Below are 11475 nucleotides of genomic sequence, written 5' to 3'. Positions count from 1 at the left end.
ATTGCCCTTCTTTTCCAAAATTTTGGGGCCACTTCCACTTGGTGCCTTAGGCAATGATCTAATTGGTCTAATGGAAGGGCCGGCCCATTGACACATCTATAATGATGCAGAGGACCCTTAACTATTTTAATCATGACTTTAAGTTAGCTGATTGGTTTTGTGTTCTTGAGCGTAATGTTTTCTTAGAAAAATTTATCCCCTTCCCCTCGGGGGGCAAAAAAAAAAAAACTTTGAATAAGATAAGAGAGTAAGAGGAAAATGCTCTTTGGGCTAATATGGCCTATATATAATACCATGCCCTAGATATGTGTCTATGTGCCAAAACGATGGCCTCTAAGAAGTTCATAACTTTGGGTTTTCTCTTCATTTTGATGTTTTTGTTTGCCTCAAAAGTGGCATCCAGACCTGGGACTTCTGAACTTGACAACCCAAGTAAGTCTGCCGTCCTTGGTTTTTTACTTTTAGTTTGCTTCATTATATTATTCTCATTTGATTAAAGTGAATCCAGAGAAAAAAAAAGAAAAAGAAATAAACTAGCTTATTTGCTTAAAACACACTGTCTCATCATATCATATGGGGTAAAAAGCTTCGAAATTTTTTGATAGAAATAGTAAGTCATTGATATTCTCACACTATCAAAGTGAGTGCTATATTTTTGGCGTGGATGCGGAAAAATTCCATATAACTGTGAATAATTTCAGCAAGTACAGCGGAAGCACAACCACACAATAAAAGAAAGATTTACGTGGAAACCCTTTCTCCTTAAATGGAAAAACCGCAAAACAAACTCCGAATAATTTCACTATATTGAATAAAGATTACAACACTTAGAGATACAATTTGAGTAAAGAAAAACTTTCTTTTTCTTCTTACTCACTGCTCTCTTTCTCACCGTGTATTTCTCACAATTTTCTCTTGCTCTCTCTATTTCTCTCTTCTCTTTGCTTACTCTCCCTCACGCAGCTCTTCACTGTCCTCAGTCTGCTGCTGGGACTTCTCTCTTTTCTCCACACCTTCAAATGGCCGAATGGCCTTTCCTTTTATTTCTTTCACCTTTTCTTCTTTTCTTCCTTTCACACTCTTCACATCAACTCACAATAAATGCAAGCCACTTATCTTGACTTTGCTTCAACCAAAAAATCACTTTCTTCAGCTCTCTTGGCCGAATGGCCTTTGCTTGTTCTTTTCTTTTTTCTTCAGAGTGTTCAACACTCTTTGGTTCACTTTCATTAAGAGAAGTTAGACTTCTCACAAGTCATGGAGTGACATGCTCATTAAATGAGCTCTTGGAAAAACACGTGGGCTGGACCATGGTGCACCCAACACTCTAAAGATAGAAATATTACAAATTTTATTGCATTAATTTTACGAAATAATATGTCAACTTTTAAAATATAAGATAAAAAAGCAGTAATATAATTATGGTTCAAGTTTCACGTCCAAACAAAGAACAAGTTGGTCATTGAAGTTAATCATCAGCATCCATAACCGATACATCACAATTGAGCTTGTATGATGAGTGGTGGTAAGTAATTCTCAATAACAGTATAACACAACAATTATCCACCCAAAAGCCTAATCAACACCGACCCACGATTAAATCTTCAAAAAATATATATACCTCCACCCAAAACACCCACCAATATGTCATTACAGTATGTGTTTTTGTTTCAGTCTGGATAAGTACATCAAAGTGGTATATAAATTGTCATAAAAGTTTGTTAGCTTTTTAATTTAAATTTCGTTTAAGTTTAAAATGTTTTAATATTGTGGCATTATTGTCTTGTACTTTCAGAGGTGAAAAAAAGCGGTGCGGTGCCTCCATCAACACCAAATTCCGGGACCTATTTTGGAGGAGGTTACAGTTATCTCGACGGCAATTCAGACAATCAAATTTAGGTATCAGAACTCGAGTATTTTTTCTTTTTGGTGATATTAACATATCATTTTATAAGCTTTTTATGGTAAAATTAAATATGTCACAATTTTAAAAAGCCTTGATTTTGCGGCATTATAGTCTTAATCTTTCAGATTTACCAAATCCTGGAACCCATATAGGTTACAGTAATATGAAGCCAAAAATGTCTGCAGCTCCGGGTAGTCCAACTTGAGTGCTTGCTTTGTGATCCTAAGCTGTATAAGCACCACATATATCATAACGCGTAAGATATGAAGCACATGAATAAAAGGAGTCGTGGAATACTTCTGTCTCCACTACTTCCTGTTGGTGATTGAATTATAAGCTACAACCTTTTGTTCTTAGAAAATTATTAAATAAAAAAAGAGAATAACTATACCTTCTTGCTAATATATATGGTCATTAGCATTAGAATTACTACATGAATTCATGCCATGTATGAAGCATCTATTTTAAGCATTTCAACCTATAGCGTTCACTTTATAATAATTGTTTTAATTACAATTACATCAAGATACAAATTGATATTTGGAATAGATGAATCAAGTTTGAACCTCAAATCTTTTAATCCATGACAGTGAATCATTAGTGCTGATGATTGTACTATTTTGTATACCCACACTACGACCTTTGAAATTATAAAATGTAGCCTCTCAACTATTTATTAAAAAAAGGAACAAAGAAATATGGTTTAATAAGGATATCATTGTAAAATTGGTTCAAATTATGTCACTCTGAACTTCATGGTTAATTTTTGTATTTACTAGTCTACATGGTACCATGCCTTTCTTAGATTTAAGCGAGGCAACATGAATCTTTATCATGTGTCTGAAAAATGCTTTTTAGCCATGTATATTAGTGGGCTCTAATTTTTTCAATAAAAACCCACTCTTATATAATATAACCATGATTGTTTTAAGGAAAAATACAGAGGGAAATTGTATAGTTCTGATGATGCCGAAAAAATCACCAATAAGTTGCAAGCACTCTCCAACTCGAGCCGACACCTGCAAAGAGAAAACAAAGAGACCTAAAAGAGAGCACCGGTGTGGTGCCGGCCAAAAACCCTCCGAAGGTCAAGTTAGAATTTCTTTACAACCCTAGAGTGCCAGAGTTGAGTCAAATGTGCGTACCTCGAATCATGGGGGTTTTGATGTATTTATAGGGGCGTGGAGTCAACTTCCATCCCTTGATCGCCAAGTTCTTTCCTTTTATGATTAAAACTCTTTCCATTCTTATACCTCCAAGAATTCCTTTCCCTATAAAATTCCTCCAATCAAGGCTAACGTGTAGTGCAAGAATTCTTGTATTTATGTTGGCGTGAATTACACTCAAGGCCACGTCAGCCCTAATCATATAGCGTGATTTGAGGTAGCCTGTAGAGCGACGCATGAATTCTTCTTATCCGTCCACTACGCATCCGTCCTCACTGGGTCATATAACCCGTCACCTTATTGTAATTAATTTAGCCATACCGTCATGTTAGTTTTACCCTTATCAGTTGCCCCCTCATTCCATGATACCGTCATCTTTTCCAAGCGGTTTTCATGGAATGACGGTTAAAGTTTCTGACGGACAGGCTGGATGCTGTCATAAATGCTTAGGGACACGTGGGGGGACTTCAATGGTTGTTTGCTGGAATCGATGCATCCCTTCGTTTACCGCGCTATTCCCTCTATATATATCACCCACAGTATTCACTTTTACACTTTTTAGAAATTTTTCTGTAGTTCAGAGCGCAACCGTCGACCTTATTTAGAGAGTAACCGTCTCCTTTAGGAAATCGGGAAACAACGTGTTGATAATTTCTCCATCGTGTTTTTCTTGCCGTCTACTAGTAAGTTATTCTTATCCAATGTTTTGTTCCTTATTTTTCTTGTGGGTCCCGTAGTCGGTACAAATCTAGAGCCTTAGGTTTCCTTTACCCGTCATATGTAGGTGTCAGATGTCTAGTGAGGCGTCAAGTAGTCAGTCTTATGCCCGCGAGGGAGCGGGTTACGAAGAGGTGTTCCCGTCAGGTCAGGCAGACCAAGACACCTCCAGCGGGGAGAGTGAACCGTCAGCCATCTCTCCTTCCCATGAGGAAGATGAAGGGCAGGATGGGGACGGGTCAGAGTATGACTCGACCGACAACCTAGATGGTGTCGACCCACCGGTCCAATCCGTCATAGGTCCTGACGGCTTCAGGGAGTTCGTCCTGCTCCCTTTGTGGACGGTGAACGACTTTGTGTCAACCATCAAGCCAGCGCACTTCAACACGCTGAGGCAAAAGTACCAAATACCCGACACAATATCCATCCGTCTACCATTCAAATCAGAAAAATGCTATTACTACGGTCTTGAAGATGTCGGTGTCTACAAGCAAATGCTTAAAGCGGGTCTCCGATTTCCCCTGAGTGCATTGCACCGTCGTCTTCTCCAGTACCTGGGTCTGGCCGTCACCCAGATATCTCCGAACGCCTGGAGGGTTTTCCTGAGCGTCGAGGTATTGTATGGTGTAATGTCTGATGGAGCTAGACGGTTAACGGTGGAAGAATTTTTTCATTGTTACCGTCCGTCTGAAATTACAAAATCAAGGGGCATGTACAGCTTTGTGCCGAGGAGTCCGGTACTTAGGCTAGTATCCGAGACCCCAGACTCCAACCGTAGCTGGAAGGGTCGTTACTTCTTCCTTCGAGGAGATAACTGGATGTGTCGTCCAGGTGATGACGACTACATGCCGGTAGATAAAACATGGGGGATAATGCCCCCGTCTGGTACGAGTCCTTCTACTCATTAATCGTCACCCATTTTCATGGATTTTCTCTTAACCTTTTTTTTTTTTTTTTTTTTTTTTTTTTTAAAGCGAGGGATCGTCCACCTATTTCAACCGAACAGTTTGGCTTTCTGGAGAAAATCTTCCAAAAGACTAAGTTGTCTGAACGGACCTGGTCGAAGCTCATCACATTGGATACGCTACATTGGTACTGTGACAGTCCTGAACCTACATCCGTCGCCCGCCGATACGACGCAGGTGTACGCAAACGTAAGTTCAAGAATCCTTCCGTTGATATACTTTCTTTTTGTGGCTTCTTGTTTAACCGTCTTCTTTTGTAGAAATGGACGACGCCAGGAGAGGCAAGGGGGCAATGCTTCGAAGGTGGATCCGTCACAGACGGCCCCGAAAAGACCATCGTCTGGGAGATGGGACCGTCATGTCAAAAAGCAGAAGCTCGTGACGGGTCTACCTACCAGCCAAGGGTCCGGCATGGTGAAACAACCTCCCAAGCTTGGGATCGGCAAGGGTAAGGGCTTGATGACCAACTCGGAGCCCGTGAAGGAGAAGCCCCCCGTCCTTCTTCGTGAAGACCCCCAATACGCTCTCCGTCCTATTGGTTCCATCATATCCGACGATGACTATGAAGACCTGGGAAATCATGCCACCGAGGCCATGGGTAAGACCTGTCTGTTCAGCTTAACTCAGGTTAGTGTCCGTCATAGGCACATTTTTTCAATCCGTCTCGTTCCCTTCCGCCTTGAACTTATTTCTATCCGACCTGTGGCAGGGTGTACTGTTGGCCAAGGGCTTGTCAGACCGTTGCTTGGCCCAGGAGAGAGCCCTTGATCGAGTACGTGCAAAGGCAAAGGCGACGGCTGAAGAACTAGACGAGCTAAAATTATGGAGGGTCCGTCATGAGCAGAAGCTGACGCTCTCCGAGCAGGCTCGGGAGAACTTAGAAAAAGAGGTGGAGCTGCTCAGGAAGACGGTGAAAGCTCATGACGATAATAATCGCCAAGCCAAAATTGATGCCGTTAGAGAGTATCGCGACTCCGAGGCACTTCTGCTGGAGCTTGGTTCTTCTTTTAGCGACGGGTTCGATAACTGCATCCGTCAGGTGAAGGTGTCATTCCCTGACCTGGACTTAACTCACATAACAATAGATGCCGAGGCCCAAACCCCTGCTCACCCCGTCGACTCTGAGGGGACGGAGGAACTCTTTGGTGAGGTTCCAGGTGATGACGGGGTCGCTAAAGTCGCAGAAGAAACTACTGTTGCGGATTCTCACCAGCCGTTGCCTGAAGGCCTCGAAGAAACTGTCACAGTCCAAGACTGATGTAAATTGTAGTGACGGGGAACAATTATATTTTTGTCATTTATTTAACTCTTTTTTAACTAAGTATCAGACTTTTTATTATTGAACTCTATTGTATCAGTTATACCTTTGACATTTGGTACTTTGCATGATTCCTTCAGCATATTTTGGACTATCCGTCCACTTTTATTGAATTTCGCTTTTTTACTCGTCCTATTTATGTAGCTCTTAGTTGATCCGTTCTATGTATGTACTTAGTGTCCTTCTATATGCTTTTGGGTGATCCGTCTGTTGTAGGGACAGAAGGTCTTGTGGACTTGGAGAATTTTCATCCTTTGGATGATCCGTCCACTTTGTGGATTTGGAGAATTTTCATCCTTTGGATGATCCGTCCATTCTGTGGATTTGGAGAATTTTCATTCTTTGGATGATCCGTCCACTTTATGGATTTGGATTATTTTCATCCTTTGGATGATCCGTCCACTTTGTGGATTTGGAGAATTTTCATCCTTTGGATGATTCGTCCACTTTGTGGATTTGGATTATTTTCATCATTTGGATGATCCGTCCACTTTGTGGATTTGGATTATTTTCATCCTTTGGATGATCCGTCCACTTTGTGGACTTGTAGATTTTTCATCATTTGGATGATCCGTCCACTTTGTGGACTTGTAGATTTTCCATCCTTTGGATGACCCGTCCACTTTGTGGACTCGTAGAATTTTCATCCTTTGGATGATCCGTCCACTTTGTGGACTTGTAGAATTTCATCACCATGCATTTCATATTTTCTAAATAAGAATTCCTCTCATTATATCAGTTTCAATATACTGTTAAAGAAAACTTGAGTTCTAATAAGTACACACTATAACTATTTAAAATTAAACTGAAAATAAGGCGGTAGACATTGTCTTATGCCTGCTATACTATTGGTAGTACTTCTTCAGGTGCTCCGTGTTCCATGGATGGCCCAATTTCCTTCCGTCCAACGTCTCCAAGTAGTATGTTCCTTTCCTATGCCATGAGATAATTCTGTACGGGCTTTCCCAGTTAGGACCTAACTTTCCCAGGGATGCATCCTTCGTAGCGCCAAGCACTTTTCGTAATACCAGATCTCCCACCTTGAAGTCCCGGCGTTGGACCTTGGAGTTGTAGTGTTTTGCCATCATATCTTGGTACCGCGCCAGTCTCTGTGCTGCTGCTGCCCTGACCTCATCTACAAGGTCAAGCTCTAGATGCAATGCTTCATTATTCTTGCTCTCATCATAGCTTTCCACGCGGTAGCTCGTTAATCCCACTTCTGCTGGTATGAGGGCCTCAGCACCATACGCCAATCGAAACGGTGTCTCTCCAGTTGGTGTTCTTGTCGTTGTCCTGTACGCCCATAGTACACTTGGTAGTTCATCCGGCCATATGCCCTTTGCCCCCTCGAGCCGGGTCTTGATAATCTTTAACAAGGACCGGTTCGTGACTTCAACTTGTCCGTTGGCCTGAGGGTGGGCGGGTGACGAGTAGTGATTCTTGATTCCCAGCTGAGAACAAAAGTCTCGAAATGCATCGTTGTCGAATTGCTTCCCATTGTCTGAAACGAGCACTCTTGGGATCCCATATCGGCAAATTATACTTCTCCATACGAAGCTGCGAATGTTTTTCTCCGTGATAGTGGCAAGAGCTTCTGCTTCCACCCACTTGGTGAAGTAGTCAATGCCAACCACCAAGAACTTCAGTTATCTTGCCGCTAATGGAAATGAACCCATGATGTCTAACCCCCATTGTGCGAACGGCCATGGGGCCGTCATGGGTGTGAGCTCCTCCGTTGGCTGTTTAATGAGATTGCCAAACCGTTGACACTTATCGCAAGCTCTAACGTACATATGGGCATCCTTTTGCATTGTCGGCCAGTAGTATCCTGTTCGGAGTAGCTTGTGTACCAGAGACCTTGATCCCGAGTGGTTTCCACAAATTCCTTCATGAACTTCCCTCATCACGTAGTTTGCTTCCTCACGGCCAAGGCATCTTAGATATGGTCGGGAGAATCCTCTTTTGTAGAGGACGTCCTTAATCAGGATGAATCGGGCAGCCTTAATCTTCAGCTTCCTTGCATCTTCTTTGCTATTTGGCAGCTTGCCATCTTTGAGGTACGTCGCAATTGGAACCGTCCAATCGTCTTTAGTGCTTACTTCCTGCATTCTAACGATATCTAATAGCCATGAATGCTGGACAAAGGACAATACCTGTTCTGGGGCGATCATAGATTCGGCCGAAGCAGCCTTTGCGAGTCGATCCGCATCTTGGTTCTCTTCTCTTGGGATCTGAACAACTGTGAATTGGAGGTCATTCGTTCGACCTTTCACTTCCCCGAGGTACCTTCTCATCCGTTCATTTCTACAATCATAGCTTCCATTAACTTGACTGGTCACGATTTGAGAATCGGAGTAGGCTACCACCTTCCTAGCCCCAGTCGCCATCGCAAGCTCCAATCCTGCCACCAGGGCCTCATATTCTGCTTCGTTATTTGTAGTGGTGAATTCCAGACGGATCATGCATGCATTCGATCTTATCTCCTTCCGAGGTGTGGAGCACAACCCCGATTCCTCCCGCATGCTTGTTGGAGGATCCGTCTGTGTGAATTCTCCATGTGGGCATTTCTTCTGCCCCCTGCTCCTCAGGTGTAGTGAATTCCGCAATGAAGTCTGCCAGTATCTGTCCTTTCACAGCCGTTCATGGCTGGTATTGGATATCGTACTCATTCAGCTCGATAGCCCACAGAGCCATCCGACCTGCAGTTTCAGGATTGTTCATTGCTCTCCGCAAGGGCTGATCCATCAGGACTTTTATGGTATGTGCTTGAAAATAGGGCTTGAGTTTTTGAGCTGCAGTCACAAGAGCGTAAGCGAGTTTCTCCATCCGTGGGTACCTTTCCTCTGCACCTCTTAGCGCCCGGCTACTAAAGTACACCGGCTTTTGTATCTTCCCTTCCTCTCTGATGAGAGCTGCACTTACCGCTGCTGACGAGACGGCAAGGTATAGCAACAATTCCTCCCCCGGCGTGGACGGACTAAGTAATGGCGGGGCAGAGAGATATGTCTTCAACTCCTCAAATGCCCTTTGGCATTCGTCCGTCCACTCGAAAGATCTCCGTAGTGTTTTGAAGAAAGGGAGACACTTGTCCGTTGCTCTCGATACGAACCTATTTAAGGCTGTTATCTTCCCTGTCAGGCTTTGCACTTCCTTCACCGTCCTTGGAGGAGATAGCTCCATAATCGCTTTTACTTTCTCTGGGTTGACTTCAATGCCCCGCTGGGACACCATGAATCTTAAGAATTTACCAGTGGTAACTCCGAACGCGCATTTGCTTGGATTCAGCTTCGTTTTATACGTCCGAAGAGTGTTGAAAGTCTCCTGGAGGTCCCTCAGGTGATCAGACACCTTTGCGCTTTTCACCAACATATCATCTACGTAAACCTGGATGTTTCTGCCAATTTGGTGTGCGAACATTTTGTTCATTAATCGTTGATACGTGGCTCCCGCGTTCTAGAGCCCAAACGGCATCACCTTGTAGCAAAAAAGCCCCTGGCTTGTCACAAATGATGTTTTCTCTTGATCAGTTTTATCCAATTTAATTTGATTATACCCTGAGAAGGCGTCCATGAAGCTCAACAGTTCATGTCTTGCGGTGGAGTCTACTAAGGTGTCAATGCGCGGGAGAGGGTAACTGTCTTTAGGGCATGCTCTATTTAGATCCGTGAAGTCAACACATATTCTCCACTTCCCGTTTGATTTCCTGACCATCACCACATTGGCTAGCCAATCAGGGTAGTACACCTCCCTTATGAAGCTTGCTTCTCGTAGCTTCTGCACTTCCTCTGCCACGGCTCGATCCCGTTCAGGGGCGAACACACGCTTCTTTTGTCGAACTGGAGAGAAAGAAGGTGAGACGTTCAATTTGTGAACTATGACTGTTGGATCTATCCTTGGCATGTCGTCATGGCTCCATGCGAACACGTCTTGGTTCTCTTTGAGGAATAACAGGAGCGCATGTCGAACTGTTTGGTCGACTGAGGTTCCGATCCTGGTGGTTCGGTCGGGCCTTGAATCATCTAGTCGTACCTCCTCCAATTCCTCCACGGGTTCGGCTACTGTTCTCTGTTCCTTGATGTTCATTGCCTATACATGGTCATCCATCTCCATCATGGCCACGTAACATTCCCGCGTAGCCACCTGATTTCTGTGCAATTCTCCAACTCCGTATTCGGTAGGAAACTTGATCATCAGATGGTAGGTAGAGGTGACAGCCTTCCATGCATTGAGAGTGGGTCGTTCGAGTATGGCATTATATGCTGAGGAGCAATCAACGACGAGAAAGGAAACATCCTTAATTATTTGCTGCGGGTAGTCTCCTACCGTCACCGCCAACGTGACGGATCCTAGAGGATAGACTCGGGTTCCTCCAAAGCCAACGAGGGGCGCGCATGCTGGGATCAGGCGCTCTTTAGCAATCCCCATCTGCTAGAACGCGGGGTAGTAAAGGATATCTGCCGAGCTCCCGTTGTCCACCAAAACTCAGTGGATGTTGAAGTTCCCTGCCTGTATGCTAACCACGAGCGCGTCGTCATGGGGGTGGTGAAGGCGCCGGGCCTCCTCTTCTGAAAACTCGATGCTGGAGCTGTTCCGTCGTGTTCCTTCTGGTGAGGAGCATGTCGACTGGACGCTTTGTACCGTCCGCAAATAGGTCTTTCTGGCCTTTTTAGACGACCCTGCTAAAATACTGCCCCCTATTATCATCCGTATGTCTGCTACCGGTGGTCTGGGACGTTCGTTTTCCCGTCGGGGATTTTGTTCATGGTTTTGATCCGTTCTTTCCTTCCTGACGAACCTCTGCAACCTACCCTGCCTAATGAGGGCTTCAATTTGCTGTTTCAAGTCATAGCAGTCCGCCGTATCGTGACCATGATCGCCATGAAAGCGGCAGTACTTGTCTCTTGGCCTCTTATTAGGATCTCCCTTTAGCTTGCCAGGGAACGTCAAAGTTCCTTCGTCCTTAATCTGCATCAACACTTGGTCAATTGGGGCGATGAGGGGTGTGAAGTTCGTAAACCTTCCTGTAGGCGGCTTGGGTTGCCGATCCTTCCGTCGTTCTACGGTTCTTGCCCTTTTGTGCCCCTCGTCTGGTTGCATATCTTCCGGCCTTTCCCTCTTTTTGGGCTTGTCTTCTCTAGAAAGCAAGGCATCCTCTACGTTCATATACTTTGTTGCCCTGTAATACACGTCGGACATAGTCTTTGGGTCATTCTTGTATAAAGAGAACAGGAACTTACCCTTCCGTAGTCCGTTCGTGAATGCGGCCACGAGTATCTTGTCATCAACCTCGTCTATCTGGAGGGATTCTCTGTTGAATCGGTCGAGGTATGATCTCAAGGTCTCGCCTTCTCGCTGCCTGATGTTCAACAAACACGCAGTGGATTTCTTATGCCGGTGACTCCC

The 11475-nt window shown here is 44.2% G+C and overlaps 1 long non-coding RNA gene across 1 annotated transcript; it reads left to right on the top strand.

Moving 5' to 3' along the window:
• Positions 1–289: 289 nt before the first annotated feature.
• LOC142619035 (uncharacterized) lies at positions 290–2371 on the top strand. Its single transcript, XR_012841414.1, has 3 exons — positions 290–432; positions 1796–1899; positions 2059–2371. It is a non-coding gene; the product is annotated as an uncharacterized LOC142619035 (long non-coding RNA).
• Positions 2372–11475: the final 9104 nt, after the last annotated feature.

This window comes from Castanea sativa, chromosome 12 (genome assembly GCF_040712315.1).
Source record: "Castanea sativa cultivar Marrone di Chiusa Pesio chromosome 12, ASM4071231v1".
Classification (NCBI taxonomy): Eukaryota; Viridiplantae; Streptophyta; class Magnoliopsida; order Fagales; family Fagaceae; genus Castanea; species Castanea sativa.
Note: the sequence above shows the minus strand (reverse complement) of the source record. Positions and strands in the feature narration are given on the sequence as shown.